Source organism: Salvelinus fontinalis, chromosome 19 (genome assembly GCF_029448725.1).
Source record: "Salvelinus fontinalis isolate EN_2023a chromosome 19, ASM2944872v1, whole genome shotgun sequence".
NCBI lineage: Eukaryota > Metazoa > Chordata > Actinopteri > Salmoniformes > Salmonidae > Salvelinus > Salvelinus fontinalis.
Window position 1 is genome coordinate 5115365 of NC_074683.1, and position 16933 is coordinate 5132297.

The 16933-nt window shown below is 42.0% G+C and overlaps 1 protein-coding gene across 1 annotated transcript in view; it reads left to right on the forward strand.

The window, feature by feature from the left end:
* The window catches only part of LOC129816240 (ribosomal RNA processing protein 1 homolog B-like), a 36502-nt gene extending 20591 nt beyond the window's left edge, over positions 1 to 15911 (forward strand). Inside the window, 1 exon segment of the mRNA XM_055870483.1 lies at positions 15318 to 15911. The gene's annotated coding sequence lies outside the window, so the exon portion shown is untranslated.
* Positions 15912 to 16933: the final 1022 nt, after the last annotated feature.

Below are 16933 nucleotides of genomic sequence, written 5' to 3' on the forward strand. Positions count from 1 at the left end.
CAAAATATGTATAAACTTCCCCAGGTTTCTTCTAGTAATTTCCTCCACTCTTCCCTACCGACGAATTAAGGAAGTTCTGAAAAGCGTGACAACGACAGTAAAGCATAGTAATCTTAGGAGTAAAGTAGGAAGCCCAGGTTTCTATATGTGATAAGATATGAATGTTTCAAGAAAGGAGTGTGGACATTTGGCCTGACCAAGCAGTTTTATGTGCTGACTGAATGGGAGCTGATAATTATGAGGTTTTTTCTCCGTTTGTCTCAGCTCGTCTCGGAAGAAATTATGAGTCCTCACTGTCTGAGACAAATTTGTCTGACACGAGACAAGACCGAGACACTCAATATGTGGTCTCAAGACCGGTCTCAACACTGCATATCATTATATTAATCCCAGGGAACAACCTGGTCTCAAAGCATTTCGTACAATATGTTACAAATTCCAATTTGGTGTTGCTAGGTGGCTAGGTGGCTAACAGTAGCTTGCTGGCTAATGTTAGCTAGGCTAGGGGTTAGGGTTAAGGTTAGGAGTTAGGGTTGGGGAAGGGTTATCCAAAAGGGTTAAGGTTAGTGGAGGGGTTACTAACATGCTACGTAGTTGCAAAGTAGGTAAAACATATTAGTTTGGAAAGTTGCTAAAAAGCAAAAGTTGTCTGTGATGACATTTGCGTTATACGCTCATTCATCCAACCCAACCAACCACCCTCCTTTCGTTTTTTTGACTTAGGTAACCTTCTGTCCTATGTAAACATACCAAACATAAGATGTCATACTAATTTGAGACAAGGCTGCAGGAAAGTCTCTAAGGTGTTGCTGGAAAATAGGAAATGCAATTAGAGTATGAGTCACTCACAGGGGCGGCTCAATTAGATGGCTTGGAGTGGGTGTCTAAATTGGGGGTTTTGAGGCTTATCTTGGAGCTCAAAAATAATTGAGAGTGGTATTGATGCACAGTACCATTTAATATCATGAATGAAAAATCCCCTTGGAACTCAGTTGGCACTCTTGGTTAGTGCACACACTTCATTAGTGTAGTCTGTGTTGGTAATTGGGGGGAGTAGAAATGTAGTTTTAATATAAGGACCAGACCTTTTATCCAGAACTGGTAGTATCACATGGTGTGGTGTAAATTAGTTTGCTAGTCTTGCCATTAACCCTGCAGTACAGTAAGTGATTTTGAGAAATTGTGTAAATAACAGTTAATAATAGTACTGTTTCTCCTAATGTTTTTAATATAAACTGTAATTACAACAACTTTTACATGAAATGGAGCTGTGGGAGGTTGATTGAGGCTCAGAGGAAGAACAAAGGGAGCAATGAAAAGAGTGAGAGAGGATGGAGTGAAATGGAGCAAAACCAACGAAGGAGATTTATATAGCAAATAAGAGGGTTTCAAGTGTCGCCACTAATCAGAGAGAAAGGATGAGGGAAATAGTTATTTGTAATAAGACTCACAGGTGTCTCTCTGTCCGTGTCAGAGAATGAAACCTGATGAAATTCAATTAGACATTTGGACTTTGAGAATTGTAATTGTAAAAAGATTTAATCTTTGGTATAAAATTGAATTAATCATTTCAACCTGTTTTCCTATATTTGTCACGGATTCCCCGGTACTGCTGCTCTTTCCGTGCACCAGTTCCGGAGGTCTACGTCACCGGTTTCTAGGCGTCACTGAACTGTCACATTACACTCACCTGATTCCAATTCCCCAGACTAGTAATTGTATATATGTGCCCTCTTTTGACCATTGTCTTGTCGGTTTTTGTTCCCATGTCCATTGGTCTTGTGAGAACCTGTGCTTTGTTGTTTCGGCTTTAGTGCTGCGTGTATTGTGTTCTCGTTATTACGGGTTTCGTCCCGTGTATTGTTGTGCACTTGTTATTACAGGTCTCGTCCCGTGTATTTATTAGAGGTTTAACCTCACTCTTTTGTTTGGGTTACATCCCTGTGTTTGTTTTGGGCTTCGTCCCCGTGCCTTTCATGGCATGTTGTATTTTTGGGGTCGGTTATTCTGTCAAGTTGTATAAATGATTGGAGACAGGCGCAAGAATTCCTAATAGGGGGTTTAATACTCCACCCAAAATAAACAACATGCCATGAAAAGGCCCGAGGACGAAGCCCAAAATAAACACGTATACAAAACCAAGGGATGTAACCCAAACAAAAGAGCGAGATAAAACCTATAATAAATACACGGGACGAGACCCGCAATACACTATACGGGGCGGGACCCGTAATAACATATGCACAATACACGCAGCATGAAAGCCGAAATAACAAAGCATAGACCAACGGACATGGGAACAATAACCGACAAAACAATTGTGAACAGTGGGCACATATATACAATTACTAATCACGGGGAATGGGAACCAGGTATGTGCAATCAGACAGTTCAGTGACACCTAGAGGCCGGTGACATAGACCTCCGGAACTGGTGCATGGAATGAGCAACAGTACCGGGGGGGGATCCATGACAATATTTCCAGTATAGCTAGGCTGTCTGAACAGTGACATGATCAACCTGAAAGACAGAGTGAATTGGAATTTGTGGAATTGTTGGGGATAATATTGAATTGAGAATACAATTATTGGAATGTACCTAACATTAGAATTCAGAGGAATTTAATTATCTCTGAATTCAAAGACTGACCTGGAATTTGAATTTAATAAAATGTCTCTCTCTCTGTTGTTTCTCTATCCACAGTATATACACTACCAGTCAAAAGTTTTAGAAACTACTCATTCAAGGCTTTTTCTTTATTTTGACAATTTCCTACATTGTAGAGTAGTAGTGAAGACATGACAACTATGAAATAACACATATGGAATCATGTAGTAACCAAAAAAGTGTTAAACAAATCAAAATATATTTTATATTTGAGATTCTTCAAATAGACACCCTTTGCCTTGATGACAGCTTTGCACACTTGGCATTCTCTGAACCAGCGTCATGAGGTAGTGACCTGGAATCATTTCAATTAACAGGTGTGCCTTCTTAAAAGTTAATTTGTGGAATTTCTTTCATTCTTAATGCGTTTGAGCCAATCAGGTGTGTTGTGACAAGGTAGGGGGCTAATACAGAAGATAGCCCTATTTGGTAAAACACCAAGTCCATTTTATAGCAAGAACAGCTCAAATAAGCAAGGAGAAATGACAGTACCTCATTACTTTAAAACATGGTCAGTCAATACGGAACATTTCAAGAACTTTGAAAGTTTCTTCAAGTGCAGTCGCAAAAACCATCAAGCGCTATGATGAAACTGGCTCTCCACAGGAAAGGAAGACCCAGAGTTACCTCTGCTGCAGAGGATAAGTTCATTAGAGTCAACTACACCTCCGATTGCAGCCCAAATAAATGCTTCACAGACACATCTCAACATTAACTGTTCACAGGAGACTGTGTGAATCAGGCCTTCATGGTTGAATTGCTGTAAAGAAACCACTACTAAAAGACACCAACAAGAAGAAGATACTTGCTTGGGCCAAGTAACACGAGCAACGGACATTAGACCAGTGGAAATTTGGTCTTGAGTGCAAATTGGAGATTTTTGGTTCCAACCGCTGTGTCTTTGTAAGACGCACGTGGCTGAATGGATGATCTCTGCGTGTGTATTTCCCACTGTAAAGCATGGAGGAGGAGGTGTTATGGTGTGGGTGTTCTTTGCTCGTGACACTTTCTATGATTTATTTAGAATTCAAGGCACACTTAACCAGCATGGCTACCACAGCATTCTGCAGCGATCCGCCATCCCATCTGGTTTGGGCTTAGTGGGACTATCAATTGTTTTTCAACAGGACAATGACCCAACATACCTCCAGACTGTGTAAGGCTATTTGACCAAGTAGGAGAGTGACGGAATGCTGCGTCAGATGACCTGGCCTCTACAAACCCCCGACCTCAAACAAATTGAGATGGTTTGGGATGAGTCGGACCGCGGAGTGAAGGAAAAGCAGCCAACAGGTGCTCAGCATATGTGGGATCTCCTTCAAGACTGTTGGAAAAGTACTCCAGGTGAAGCTGGTTGAGAGAATGCAAAGAGTTTGCAATGCTTTCATCATGGCGAAGGGTGGCTATTTTGAAGAATCTCAAATGTAAAATATATTTTAATTTGAACACTTTTTTTGGTTACTATTAGATTCTATATGTGTTATTTCATAGTTTTGATGTCTTCACTATTATTCTACAATGTAGAAAATTGTAAAAAATAAAGAAAAACGCTTGAATACGTAGGTGTTCTGAAACTTTTGACCGGTTGTGTACACTCAATGGCCAGTTTATTAGGTTCACGAAAATGGTTCGCTCCTAAAGACAGCCTTGGCTGTTGCTTGCTATATAAAGCATGCAGACCGGCATAGAGGCATTCAGTTATTGTTTGATTGAATGTTAGAATGGGCAAAACGAATGACCTAAGCAACTTTGACCATGGTATGATCGTAGGTGCCAGGAGCACCGGTTCCAGTATCTCAGAAACGTCTGCCCTTCTGGACTTTTCACGCACGACAGTGTCTAGGGTTTTACAGAGAATTGTGCGACAAACAAAAAACATCCAGTCAGCGGCAGTCTTGTGGGTGAAAACAGCTCATTGATGGGAGGTCGAAGGAGAGTGGCAAGAATGGTGCAAGCTAACAGGCGAGCCACAAACATGCAAATAATGGCGCAGTGCAGAACGGCATCTCAGAACGCACAACTCGTCGGTCCTTGTCACGGATGGGCATGTAATCACCAACACTGGACAATTAAGGAGTGGAAAAACATTGCCTGGTCTGACGAATCCCGGTTCCTGTTTGGTCATGCTGATGGTTTGACCCAACAGGAGCGTCAGGTAGCTTAGTGGTTAGAGCGTTGGACTTGTAACCGAAAGGTTGCAAGATGGAATCCCCAAGCTGACAAGGTAAAAATCTGTCGTTCTGCTCCTGAACAAGGCAGTTAACCCACTGTTCCTAGGCCGTCATTGAAAATAAGAATTTGTTCTTAACTGACTTGCCTAGTTAAGTAAAGGTAAAACATTTTATTTTTAAATGGTAGAATCAGGATTTGGCATAAGCAGCATGAGTCCATCCTGCCTGGTGTCAACAGTAGAGTTTGGTGGTGTAATGGTGTGGGGAATGTTTTCCTGGCACACATTACGTCCCTTGATACCAATTTAGCAACGTTTCCATGCCCCAAAGAATTTAGGCTGTTCTGGAAGAAAAGGGTAGTCCGACCTGGTAGTAGAATGACGTGTTGCAATGCATTATTAAAGATTAGGACACAGTGGTTGATAGCTAGTCATATTTAGAGTGAGACAGAGCTCTGAGCAGCTACAGTGATTACACAGAGAGAAGACAGAAAGATAGCAATCTACAATAACGTAGGTTTAAGTATACTTTATATATATATATATATATATATATATATATATATATATAGTCTGAACAGACGTTAAAGCTGTATCAGTCAATTAATCTCAGGAAAGGGTCTCTAAAGTGTTGCTGGAAAATAGGGAATGCAATCAAATGAGGAGACGAATGGAGGATTGCTGGGATGAGTGGGTGTCTAAATCCAATCAAATTGTATTTGTCACATGCTTCGTAAACAACAGGTGTAGTCACAGTGAAATGCATACCTACTGCCCTTCCCAATAATGCAGAGAGAAATAAAAAAGAGAACTAATATAAAAGTAATAACAGGTAATAATAAAAGTAATCAAGTTTTTAAAGTCTCATGCACAAATACAGTGAAATGCCTTTCTTGCAAACTCAAAACCCAACAATGCAGTAATCAATAACAAGGTAATACTAGAAAAAACACCCAAGAAATAAGAAGAACACAATAAGTAAGAATACTATATACACTTACAGGGTCAGTTCCAATAACATTTACAATGTGCAGGGACACTGGAGTGATGGAGGTAGATATGTATAGGGGTAAGGTGACTAGGCAACAGGATATAAGATAAACAGAGTAGCTGCAGCTTGTATGTGAGTGGATGAGCGTGTGTGTAGAGTCAGTATAAATGTACGTGCATATTATGTGTGAGTGAGCAGATGATGGAATTAATGTGTAGGGCCCTGTGAGTGTGCAGAGAGACAGTGCAAATTTTAATTAAAAGGTCAATGTCACACCCTGACCTTAGTATTCTTTGTTTTCTTTATTATTTTGGTTAGGTCAGGGTGTGACGAGGGTGGTATGTGTGTTTTTGTCTTATCTAGGTTTTTTTGTATGTCTAGGTGTGTGTGTCTAGTCTAGACATACGTAGGTCTATGGTGACCTAGATTGGTTCCCAATCAGAGGCAGCTGTTTATCGTTGTCTCTGATTGGGGATCCTGTTTAGGTTTCCATTTTCCAGTTTGGTTTGTGGGTTATTGTCTATGTGAAGTTGCATGTCTGCACTCATTGTTTATAGCGGTCACGGTAGTTTGTTTTGTGCTCATTCGTCTTACATTAAAAGTATGTATTCACATTACGCTGCGCTTTGGTCTCACTATGACAAACGTCAAAGATTTGAAGTTAACTCATATAGTCCATGTCGCTATTTTATTAGCTATTTATCAGTCTTACTGCTTGGGGATAGAAGCTGTTCAAAGCCTGTTGGTGTCAGACTTGAAGCACCGGTACTGCTTGCCGTGCGGAAGCAGAGAGAATAGTCTTCCACACCGCCTGATATATTCTTCCACACCGCCTGATATAGTCTTCCACACCGCCTGATATAGTCTTCCACACTGCCATTCTTCCACACCGCCTGATATAGTCTTCCACACCACCTGATATAGTCTTCCACACCGCCATCCTTCCACACTGTCTGATATACAGTATTTTGATTTTGATTTAACCTTTATTTAAACAAGGAGTCACATTGATATTAAAAATCTATTTGACAAGAGAGCCCTGTACACATCACAATAAAAACAGAATATTAAGACAACATACACGTGTATAAAACAATATAAGTCAGCACAATAAACAAAAATAAACATATTTAATAAAAGCAATCACATTCAACTACATAGAGGTCCTCAATCAATAATTTAAACTACCTGAGTGGCTCCAGCACATCTAGCTGCAGTGAACTCTGCTTATTGTTTCACAAATTAGGGGCAAAAAAACTCAATGCAGATTTACCGAAATCTGTGGAGACTGAAGGGATCTCTAGTGTTATCCATTCTTGTGAACGGGTTTGGTAACTTATGGTTCTTATCTTATTTAATTATGATACAAATAGAGGGAGTTTATGTAACATTGCTTTGTAAATAAATAAAAGAGAATGAAGCTCTCTTCTTACAGACAGCTAGGTCCATCCCACATTTCTATACAGACTACAATGATGAGTCCTAAAAATGTCCCCGTAATAAAAAGTATTGCGGAATGGTAGACTGCAGCCAAAGGTTTTAAAACAGAGGTTGCCGCATGCATGTAAACAATATCACCAAAATCCAATACAGGGAGAAGCGTTGTTTGAACAATCTTTCTCCTATTTTTGATACTAAGGCATGATTTATTTCGATATAAAAATACAATCTTGGATCTTAGCGTCTTAGTCAGATTTTCTATATGCGCTACGAAGGACAACTTGTCATCAATCCAGACACCCAGGTATTTATATTGAGAAACAAGCTCAATTTGGGCTCCATTTATAGAGCAAATATGCAGGTCCTCAGGGTGAACATTTTGTGACCTAAAGAACAGCATGAGCTTGATTTCACTTGTATTTAACACTAACTTAAGATCTGCAAGTAATTTCTGAATTGAATCAAAGTCATGCTGAAGTTCACGAATGGCCTACTGCACTGAGGTGGCACAGGAAAACAAAACTGTGTAGTCTGCATAAAGATGAATGTTACAAGTATTAACAGTTTTTCTTATGTCATTAATATACAAAGTGAACAGTAATGGACCCAAAATCAAACCCCGAGGAACACCCTTTTGAATCTCAAGAAATTCAGATTTAACCCCATCTATTAAGATGGCCTGAGTCCTGTCGCTAAGATAATTCGGAAAACATAAACAGGCTGTATATCCCAGGTCTACTCTCGATCATTTCTTCAGCAAAACAGAATGATCAACAGTGTCGAACGCCTTTGATAGGTCAATAAACAAGGCAGCACAGCTCGTTTTAGCATCCAAGGCATTGACAAGATCATTAACAACTAACGTGGTTGTACTATGCCCAGGACTAAATCCTGATTGGTTTATGTTAAGAATACAATTATCAGATAAAAAGGAACGATGTTCCTTTTGTACATTATCCAAGGATTCAAGAATCGTAGCTAAACAAGGTGGTATTGAAATGGGGCGATAGTTGTCAAGATCATCTGTATCCCCACCCTTATGGAGTGGCAGAACATATGCGGATTTACATGCTTTTTGAATACTTCCTGATAACAATGTTAAATAAAAAATGTCAGCCAGCAATAAGGGGGGCTGCACACTTAAGCAGACCAGGCTCCAAATGATCAGCCCCTGTGGATTTTTTTGTCTATTGTTAACAAAACATCCAGGACTTCTTTATCAGTGAATTTCCAAAAGAAAACTCCTGACCAGCATTTTCAGTATCATTCAATAGATTTTCACCATCAACATCCAAACTACTCCTTTCAAGATCTGGCTTTGAAATGCATTCAAATATAAAGCCTGCAGAGATAAAATGGTGATTAAATGTATTAATGATATCAATTTTGTCAGTAATAGGGCCAGAATCTAAATTAATTTATTGGGGGAGAGAAGTGGAGACACAACCCTTCAGTGATTTAACAGCTTTCCAAAATGTGGCTGGGTTCCCTGTACATTCAGATAGTGTATTGACATAATAATCTGATTTAGTTTTTTAAACTAGTTTTACACACAGATTTCTCAATCACCTGAAAGACTGCCAGTCTGGGCCCGAGTCTGTGAATCTAGCTTCGGCCCAGGCAGCATCTCTGTTGTGTATGACTTCAGACAGCTTTGGACTGAACCAAGGGCAATTTCAATTTTTTTTTATTCTCAGTTTTTTAAAGGGTTTATCATGTTTATCTGCAATACAATTGAAAACTTTTGAGAAGTGTTTTTTGTGTAAATAGCAACACCTTTGCCTTTCCTATCAGCCCTAAACACATTGTAACCATCCATATCAACCTCAGAGTCCAGGGTTTTATCAGTTAACCAGGTAAAATAAAAACATCAGGGTCTCCCTGAGAGAACCAGATCTTGACATGATCAATTTTAGGGAATAAACTATGAATATTAAGATGTAAAAATGTCAAACCTTTTCTGCATTTAAAATCATACAGAGTTTCAATACAAGTCAGAATACTCTGAGATTTCAGAACTACATGATTCTCAAAGATTGGATTATACCTATTAGGAAAAGAAAACAAAGTAGGAATAGCAATGACATTTCTCCATTTAGCACCATTTGGCCTGTCACCACTTGCAGATACAACATGTGGAACTCTCACAGTGACCAAAGAGGAGATGGTAAAAACTGACTTACATGATGTCCTGGATGGCAGGGAGCTTGGCCTCAGTAATGTACTGGGCTGTCCGCACCACCCTCTGTAGCGCCATGCAATCGAGGGTGGTGCTTTTGCCAAACCAATCGGTGATGCAGCCAGTTGTAGAACTTTTTGAGGATCTGAGGGCCCATGCCAAATCTTTTTCAGCCTCCTGAGGGGGAAGAGGCGTTGTGGACCATGATAGATCCTTAGTGATGTGGACACCGAGGAACTTGACGTTCTCGGGCGTGCTCGGCCCTCAGTTTCCTGTAGTCCATGATCAGCTCCATTGTCTTGCTGACGTTGAGGGAGAGGTCCTGGCACCACACTGCCAGGTCTCTGACCTCCTCTCTATAGGCTGTTTCATCGTCGTCAGTGATCAGGCCTACCACCGTCATGTCATCAGTGTGACAGATGTGTTGTTGCCTACCCTCATCACCTGGGGGCGGTCCGTCAGGAAGTCCAGGATTGTTACGCACGCCTCTGAGAAGAGGGAACGCAACACCCTGCTGCAACTCAACTCCCCGTGAAGCAAAAGAGGTATGAACTGTAGGTGCGAGAAAGGACGACAAAAGGCAGAATTGACCTCTTACTAGGATTTATTTCCTTTACACGGTAATATGGGGAAAAGGGGCTGGACGGAACCAAAGCAAAGACAGTAAATATCAAAGCTCCCCCTCTCCTATCTAACCTGCCTACCCACTACTTACCTAACTTAGCACCACCTGGTGCACTAACCAAAATACAGGGGGTGGTCCGCCCAGGTCTTACCTAGTGTGCCTAGACAGTGAATATACTACGGGTATATGCATGCCTGCGGGTCTCTTGCCTAAGCACTTCCTAGGTGCCTTCACCTTCCCCCCTGGGAATGTCACGTTCTTTCAAAATCGAACCCAGAAGCAGACCAGGACAAGGAGCGTAGAAAGAAGGTGAGTATTTATTTTCAAGTGAATGAGAATGAGTAGATATATCCAGGTGGCGTAGCGGGCAGCGGAGGTGAGTGGATGGGAGTAAATAGGTGAATCCAATGGAGTAGCGGAATCCTCCGTCGACCAGGCGGGAATGGTCCGGGTGAGTAACTGAAGACAAAACAAACGGAGGTAAGTTCAAGGCAAGCAATACGTAAACAAAAACAACAAAACAAATACTATCCAACTTGAGGCTGATACTATGGCACAACATACTGTTCATGTCTAACGATCCGGCAGGGAATGGAAGTCAGGACAGAGCTTTTGAAGGGGAGAGGTGATGATCAGGACAGGTGTGCAGATTACTGATGGGATACAGGTGCGGGTGAACATCAATCTCCCAACGAGCTAATTCGCCCGGCAACCAGACAGGATGCGTTCCAGGACACCGGAAACACACTCCAGAACAGACAGACAGGCAAACACAGACTCAGGAAGCGGGATTCGTGACAGGGAACAAATGAAACAGAATATCAAACAATTACTCAAACAAACTAATGAACAACAGAACACTGGCTTTTATTGCTTCAGAAGGCATTGGTAATTAGAGACAGCTGCGTCTTGACGAGGGGGCGGGGTCAGCTCTCCAATCATCAATTGGAAGCCATCTCCTGAAATACACACTCAAATACAAACTACAACACAGAAACTGGGGAACGTAACAAGGATCCAGTTGCAGAAGGAGGTGTTCAGTCCCAGGGTCCTTAGCTTAGTGATGAGCTTTGAGGGCACTATGGTGTTGAATGCTGAGTTTTAGTCAATGAACAGCATTCTCACATAGGTGTTCCTCTTGTCCAGGTCGAAGAGGGCAGTGTGTAGTGCAATAAAGATTGCGTCATCTGTGGATCTGTTGGGGCGGTATGTGAATTGGAGTGGGTCCAGTGTGTCTGGGATGATGGTATTGATGTGAGCCATGACTAGCCTTTGAAAGCATTTAATGACTACAGCTGTGAGTGCTACGGGGCGATAGTCATTGAGACAGGTTATGTTGGCATCCTTGGGCACAGGTACTATGGTGGTCTGCTTGAAATATGTTGGTATTACTGTGGGTCAGTGAGAGGTTGAAAATGTCAGTGAAGACACTTGCCAGCTGGTCAGCACATGCTCTGAGTATGGGTACTGGTAATTAGTCTGGCCCTGCGGCCTTGTGAATGTTAACCTGTTTAAAGGTCTTACCTCGGCTACGGAGAGTGTGATCACACAGTCGTCTGATGCTCTCATACATGGTTCAGTTTTGCTTGTCTCGACGCGAGCATAGAATACATTTAGCTGGTATGATAGGCTTGCGTCACTGGGCAGCTCGTGGCTGGGTTTACCTTTGTAATCCGTTATAATCTGCAAGCCATCCCGCATCCGACGAGCGGCACAGTTTGTAAGAATTTTGAGGCTTATCTCTGAGCTCAGAAATAGTATAAAATGGACTGTAGGATTTGTTTTTAATCATTTCAAACTATATTCTTATATTTCCAGTATAGCTAGAACAGCTGAACAGTGACATGATCAGCCTGAGGGAATTGAATTCGAATTGGAATTTGTGGAATTGTTGGGGATAATATTGAATTGGGAATTGAATTCTTGGAATTTACAGAATAATCAGAATTCAGATTAATTGAATTATCTCTGAATTCAAAGACTGATCTGGAATTACATGGAATTTACAGGGAAAGAGAATTGAATTAGAATTACATTTGTGTAATTGACCCGAACCCTGATATGTATCTCCCTCTCGCTCTCTGTCTTGACCCCAACACTGGTAGCTACGCACCAAGCTAGACGACAGAGCCACAGCACATAAGGCTATAGCAGCTAACCCTGAGGCTACGGTCAAGGCTACGAACACTTAGACAAAAACAGCACTGAGCCTTGCGTGAACTCACTCTCCGAGGCAGACGTGAGTAAGACTTTTAAACGGGTCAACACTCATAAGGCCAGACAGTATTCCAGGTTGTGTTCTCGGAGCATGCGCAGACCAGCTGGCTGGCGTCTTCACGGACATCCCTGTCTGTCTGTAATCCCCACATGTTTAAAGCTGACTACCATCATTCCTGTTCCCAAAAACTCTAAAGCAACGTGCCACAATGACTACCGCCCTGTAGCAATCACATCAATAATCTGGAAGTGCTTTGTAAAGCTGGTGATGGCACACATCAACGCCATCATCCCAGACACCCGGGACCGCCCCAACAGATCCACAGACGACGCGATCTCAATTGCACTCCACACTGCCCTCTCCCACCTAGACATTATTATGATGATTATTATTATATTGGTATTTAAGCCACTAGTCACTTAACCCCTGTTTATGTGTACATTCCTTCCTCAGTCACTCAGTACCCCCGCACATTTTAATAACAGTGCTGGCACTGCATTGACCTGTATATAAGACATGTATATAATTGCATTCTCATGTTTCTCTTCTTTTTCCTTCTCTCGTATTTCACATTTATCTTCCTATCGCTATTATTACCTTTTTTGTGAATGCAGTTGGGAAAGAGCTCGCAAGATAAGCCTTTCACTGTTTTACACCTGACGTATACTGTGCATGTGACAAGAATTTGTCTAACCAAAAGAGTACAGAACCTGGCACAATGACTCAGAAAGCCATCATGTTTCTGAGTCAATGCTGCAATCAGAGGCTGAGCCTCGTCCTCTACTCTACTCCAGCACACGGGGTTATGTAGATACAGTATATTCATTTGGGTGACAAATAGTGTTGTTGTTGTCTTAGAGATGGTTTGGCCAGGGTAGGCCGTCAATGTAAATAAGAATTTGTTCTTAACTGACTTGCCTAGTTAAATTTTAAAAACACTGCATAGCAGTGCTAGCTGTGCCACCAGAGACTCTGGGTTCGAGCCCAGGCTCTGTCGCAGCCGGCCGCGACCGGAAGGCCCATGGGGCGGCGCAAAATTGGCCTAGCGTCATCCGGGTTAGGGAGGGTTTGGCCGGCAGGGATATCCTTGTCTCATCGTGCACTAGCGACTCCCGTGGCGGGCCGGGCGCAGTGCACGCTGACCAGGTCGCTAGGTGTACGGTGTTTCATCCGACACATTGGTGCGGCTGGCTTCCTGGTTGGATGCACGCTGTGTTAAGAAGCAATGCGGCTTGGTTGGGTTGTGTTTCGGAGGACGCATGGCTCTCCACCTTCGCCTCTCCCGAGTCCGTACGGGAGTTGTAGCGATGAGAAAAGACAGTAACTACTAACAATTTGATACCACGAAATTGGGGAGAAAAGGGGAAAAAATTTAAATCTTTTTTTCCCTTCTTTTTTTCTGATTTATCACATAAATTATTAGATTCGTACAGGTGTGGGTGTAAATGTGAGAGAGAGTGTTTGCGTGTCTATGTGTTTGTGTACATGCGACTCCATCTGTGGAAGTATAATACCATTATTGTGTGTAATTGAAACAGATTTGCAAACAGAAAGAAGGATATTGTTTCCATTCAGAGCTATAACTCTATTGAAAAACGTATTTTCACCACAGACAGTTGGAACTGTTCCAAGAAACTTTTTTTTATTTACCCTGCCTGTGTGTGCCCGTTCATTATATCTTCTCAACAGGTAAAATAAAATTCTGGCAGCGGCATGTTATTTTTCCTTTAATGTAGTTTCTGTCTAGACTCTCCCCAGAACAACAGCTAGCCACAGATAATCAAAAGCCTTCTCCACCTCCTGCTCCTCCCTAGAAAGCAGTGTACAGTGCAGCACAGTATGAAATACGTTAGGGAAAGGGGGGATACCTAGTCAGTTGAACAACTGAATGCCTTCAACTAATCCAACCTCTCTGAATCAAAGAGGTGCAGGGGGCTGCCTTAATCGACATGCACGGCACCCGGAGAACAGTGGGTTAACTGCCTTGCTCAGGGACAGAGCGACAGATTTTTACATTGTCAGCTCGGGGATTCGATCCAGCAACCTTTCGGTTACTGGCCCATTAGTATGTTATTAATTTATTCTATTCCCCAGGCCCGGCATAAAAGCCCAGCTGCCAACAACACTAGTAACCATAATTATAAACATCTTAGTGACAGTTTCCCTGTCACACTGGTATAAAGGATTTTGGAGACAGGCGCAGGAATACACAACAGGGGTTTTTAATACACCCAAAACAAACACGTATACAAAAACACTGGGCTGTACCCAAACAGAAGAGGAGGGTAAACCTTGTTGAACACCACGGACGATACCCGTAATACACAATATATAAAGCACGTGGCGTAACAGCTGCACCAACGCATAGGTACTCACACCACCAACGGACATGTGAACAATAACCGACAAAGACAGAGGGAACAGAGGGCACATATATAACATACTAATCAGGGGAAATAGGAATCAGGTGTGTTTAATTAGACAAGACAGTTGATGATAATGAATCCCGTTCAGTGAAGCCTGAAAGCAGGTGACGTAGACCTCCGGAACTGGTGAACAGAATGAGCAGCAGTACCAGGGGGATCCGTGACATTTCCTTTCATTATAGGTGCCAGCAGCCATCACGGAGCGGATGCATGAGGAACCCATGGGAGATTCAGTCACGGTTTCTCACTGTTCTCAAAGGCTTGTCCCTCCCTCCCAATAGCATACAAAGTTATAACTACCGTGGTGGTAAATAATCCCTTGGAAGAGAATATTGAAATGACAATAACCTGCTTATGAAGCTGTTGGCTTAAACAGTAAACATTCTACTACAGTACCTTCAACACTACGCACTACCTATTCCAACCTACTAAACACAACCTGGCATCCACTACAGCCTTGTTGACTGAAGAAAAAATACCTCCTCCTAGTTACAGTTGGTGTTTTTGCCCAAACCTGACAAGTCGCTCTGGATAAGAGCGTCTGCTAAATGACTTAAATGTAAATGTAATGTCATTGACCCCAACTCTCTTGTTCATCCAGGTCACACCACCAACCGACCGAGTATGAACCCAGCGGAGGGCAGTGGTGCTGGTTTCAACGTGGGGGGTCTGAAGTCTGTCCTGCAGAACGCCGTGTCCCCAGCCTTCGGCGCCACCATCATCATCATCATCACTGTTATCGTGTCAGGGAGCGCCTACCTCTGTTTCCTCAAGTACATCTGTGCAGGCTGCTGCAAACCCACACAGGTGGCCCCGGTCACACACCTGGACCCAAACAAGAGTGAGGAGCAGGTGTAGCGGAGTCTGTCAAGTTTCAAGTTTTTATTGTCACGTGTACTAGAACAATGAAATGCCTTTCTTGCTTGTCCTTTTCCAACAATGCAGTAGTCAATATCAGTAATACTATGAAATTAATTGAAAAGTTAAGTAAGAACAGGAGAAAGTAAGTAAGCTATATACAGGGTCAGTTCCAGGGTCAGTGCCAATACCATTGACAATGTGTAGGGCGGTGGCGACACATCATTCAGGGCAGAGCCCCAACTGTTTGGAGACACCCCATTAATAAGTGTCACATATCAGTTTACAAACAATGTAAAATATAAATAATCATTGAGTTAATAAAGCTGCATACCAACATGGTTTCTTTTTGCTTTCTTGAGTAAGGCAGCTCCAAAATGCAGGGGTTTTAGCTAGAGGTCGACTGATTAATCGGAATGGCCGATTAATTAGGGCCGATTTCAAGTTTTCATAACAATCGGTAATTGGCATTTTTGGACACCGATTATGGCAGATTACATTGCACTCCACGAGGAGACTGCGTGGCAGGCTGACTACCTGTTATGCGAGTGCAGCAAGGAGCCAAGGTAAGGTGCTAGCTAGCATTAAACTTATCTCATAAAAAACAATCAATCTTAACATAATCACTAGTTAACTACACATGGTTGATGATATTACTAGTTTATCTAGCTTGTGTTGCATATAATCGATGCGGGGCCTGTTAATTTATCATTGAATCACAGCCTACTTCGCCAAAAGGGTGATTTAACAAGCGCATTCGCAAAAAAAGCACTGTCGTTGCACTAATGTGTACCTAACCATAAACATCAATGCCTTTCTTAAAATCAATACACAAGTATATATTTTTAAACATGCATATTTAGATAATATTGCCTGCTAACATGAATTTATTTTAACTAGGGAAATTGTGTCACTTCTCTTGCGTTCTGTGCAAGCAGAGTAAGGGTATATGCAGCAGTTTGGGCCGCCTGGCTCGTTGCGAACTGTGTGAAGACCATTTCTTCCTAACAAAGACCGTAATTAATTTGCCAGAATTTTACATAATTATGACATAACATTGAAGGTTGTGCAATATAACAGCAATATTTAGACTTATGGATGCCACCCGTTAGATAAAATACGTAACGGTTCCGTATTTCACTGAAATAATATTTTTTTTGTTTTCGAAATGATAGTTTCCGGATTTTACCATATTAATGACCTAAGGCTGGTATTTCTGTGTGTTATTATATTATAATTAAGTCTACGATTTGATAGAACAGTCTGACTGAGCGGTGGTAGGCAGCAGCAGGCTCGTAAGCATTCATTCAAACAGCACTTTCCTGCATTTGTCAGCAGCTCTTCGCTGTGCTTCAAGCA